This window comes from Aotus nancymaae, unplaced genomic scaffold, assembly GCF_030222135.1.
Source record: "Aotus nancymaae isolate 86718 unplaced genomic scaffold, 86718_ANA_hifiasm-v0.15.2.pri h1tg000014l, whole genome shotgun sequence".
Classification (NCBI taxonomy): Eukaryota; Metazoa; Chordata; class Mammalia; order Primates; family Aotidae; genus Aotus; species Aotus nancymaae.
The window spans coordinates 42,958,798-42,961,934 of NW_026988425.1; the positions used below are offsets into that span (position 1 = coordinate 42,958,798).

General features: G+C 34.9%; 1 non-coding gene across 1 annotated transcript; it reads right to left on the reverse strand.

Annotated features, from left to right (window-relative positions):
- Positions 1 to 1,395: 1,395 nt before the first annotated feature.
- Positions 1,396 to 1,503, reverse strand: LOC135274997 (U6 spliceosomal RNA). Its single transcript, XR_010342725.1, has one exon. It is a non-coding gene; the product is annotated as a U6 spliceosomal RNA (small nuclear RNA).
- Positions 1,504 to 3,137: the final 1,634 nt, after the last annotated feature.

Below are 3,137 nucleotides of genomic sequence, written 5' to 3' on the forward strand. Positions count from 1 at the left end.
TACATAGGTCTACACGTGCCATGGTGAAATACCTAATGTAGATGACAGGAGGATGTGTGCAGCAACCACCATGGCATGAGAATAAAGTGTTCAATATGATTACAAATTTGTCTCTTTTTGCTAGATTTCTAGTTGAACTTTTACCGTTTAAAGGAAATTATATAGTCAGAGAAAGACATAGAAATGACCATGGATTCAGCTAAATGTTTTGGATGTTGGTTATGTGCTAGGAACCGGGAAATTTGCTCTCCATATAATTTATATTATTGCTCCAATATCCCAGTGAAGATGAGAGCCCCATTCTACAAATGATAAAACCAAGGCATGGTAAGTCAGGTTTCTCAGGATGCTTTTTCACTTCTCTATAGAAGCAAGTGGTGTGATTGAAGGTAGGGAAGTCCAGTCTGAGAAAAGGAGCACTAGTTGATCAAAGGGACAAATACAAGAGATGTTACAAAACTAGTGAATCCTACATTAGGATTTCAATTCGAGTCCCAGTAAGAACTACCCACTTTCCCTTCTGCTTGATCTTGAGGCTCTTTGAAGAACTAGTAAGTGTTTTGATTTTCTTGATCAAGTGAAGACTTCCAGAGTTTCTGGCCATAATCCCTGGACCCTTTTTCTTGTACTGGCTGAAAACACTGAGCTATGGAATTCTATTCTAGAACAGGGAGCTCAAAGTCATATTTCAAGTAGCGTGTGTGGATATGTGTCCTGATTGTAGGGGAAGTGCAAACCCAGACACCCAGGGCAGGCATCAGAGTGGCTTGGAACATTTTTTTGTGCTACTTTTTCATATAGCTTCTCCTTCCCAAATATGTGTGTACAGCATCTGGCCCTTGCTTTCCTAACCGTCCTTCCAACCTAGTGTTTGTTGGTTTTTCCTTGGGAAGTACAAATTATTTCAATTCTGAAGAAAATCGAGAATAATTTCCTGGCTGTTGAGAGCTGGCAAATAATTTAGTTTTTGAGCATCTACTTCACAGCATATTTCTGGGACAGTCTGCAGTGACTGGTCCCTTTTATACTGTCACATGAAGTTAACTACCTACATTCTTTTGCCTCAACGAAACAAGCTTCATGATGGCTGGGTAAAATCTCCTTCCAAATGATATAAAGGAAATTTTGATACTGCAAAATATCCAAATCAATATTCAATACTATGCATATCTTCACTAAATTATATACAAGGAAATGATTCTGACATTTATCATTGGCTCCTCTTTGTTTATGGCATCACTACAACCTGACAAAAGAAGATGTGAACTCATGATGCAAAACTCAGTGGTGCAATGTATATGTTTTTTCAATATAACATTAATCTTTTATTGAAAGTAAGTTGATTTATGTTACAATGAGAGTATCTTGAAAAACCAAAGTATCTTATTAACTTCAAAATATATTGGGTGCTTCATGAATTTGTGTGCAATTCTTGTGCAAAGGCCACGGAACTCTTTTTCTGTGTCATTCCAATTCTAGTATATGTGCTGCCGAAGCAAGCACAACATGTGTATTCTTGTTTATGACATATATGGATTTTCTGTATAATCTGTTTTACATCATCACTGAGGAGGAAATCCCTATATATTTAAAAAGGGAGTACCATGTTTACACTAGGAAAGGGAAGAAAAGACACTGTAATTCACTACTTAATGATGTCAAGTGCTATGTGAAGTGTTTTATGCAGATTTTTTCTTTTAGCCTTTATTTAAAGACTATGAGCACATTTTAGTCTTAGCATTTTATAAATTAAAACTTAACCTAGAAAGGTTACATATTTTCTCAAATCCAAGTTGAGAGAATGAATGAAGTAGAAAATAAATCGAGCTCTGTGGAAAAATTCATGATTTTCATACTAAACCCTGCTACTGCTCTCCTATATAATTTATTAATTCATTTACTTACAAATATTTATTTACTACCTACTTTATGTCAGACACTAAATTCCAAGGATAGAGAAATAATCAATATATGTTTTCAAATGGTAGAAAGATGACAAAATTCATTTTAAAATACTGTGATTATTCTTTGAAGGGAGGAAATACCTCTTCTCATGTAATAATATCCTATGTAAATGCAAGGAAATTTTGTTATGCAGTAAAACTGTATTCACGGTAGTGGTTGTGATGGATCACAAACCTTCTTGCTGCACTATTGTATGATTTAAGAGTATTTTATACGAATTGCTAGACAGCAAGATCTAGTTTATGTTTAGAGATACTGATTTTTCCTAGACTAGATATTGTTTTAAAAAATGAAACTTTTAGGAGATCTGTATTTGAACTTGCTACATATGGGTTTGAATTCTGGTTAAGCAGAGAAACTCCTTAATGGAGGTAGAGTTGAGAATCGGAACTCCAGGTAGTGACTCTCCACACCAGTGGTTCTCAAACTGAAACATGCATAAGAATCTCATATAGGGATGGTTGAAACACAGATTTCTGGCCCTACCCCTGAAATTTCTGATTCAGTAAGTCTGGGATGGGAACAAAAAATTTATATTTCTAATAAGTTCCTAGATGATATCGATGCCATTAACCTGAGGAACACACTTGGAGAACCATTGCACTATAGGAAAGTATTTTCTTATCCCCTCATACAGAATAGGAAAAAATCATAATCGTTGATGTATTCCAATTTTTTATATTCCCTGGGCCAATTTGTTCTAACCATTACCAGCTTCTGCCTTGGCCTCACTCATGAGATCTGGTGACCTTTCAGTGTATGCATGAGGAGCCAAAGAACTCACAAGATGAACATCAGTAATCTCCTTCTTTACAAAAAAGTTTAATTTTATTTATTTTTATTTTTAAGATTTTTGCAGATACAATTTAGAGTTTGTTCATTTATGCATTTCATTAAAATTAAGGTAAACTTCAGAGGACTTTGTTAAACGAGAGAATGTAAAAAGTTATATAACACAATTTTTCCTGTTTTCTTAGGGAATTAAAAGCCAATTGCACTAAAAATATTTTGAGGAAACAGATATGTTTGGGGTGATTTGGTGCACATCTGTGGTACAAAGGAAATTTTATTGACTTCAAACAGAATAAATGAACTCCAAAAAAAGAGACACCTCTCCACATTGCAACAGAGCAAACTATGTTTTCTTGTACCTGGCACTTAATCCAACCATC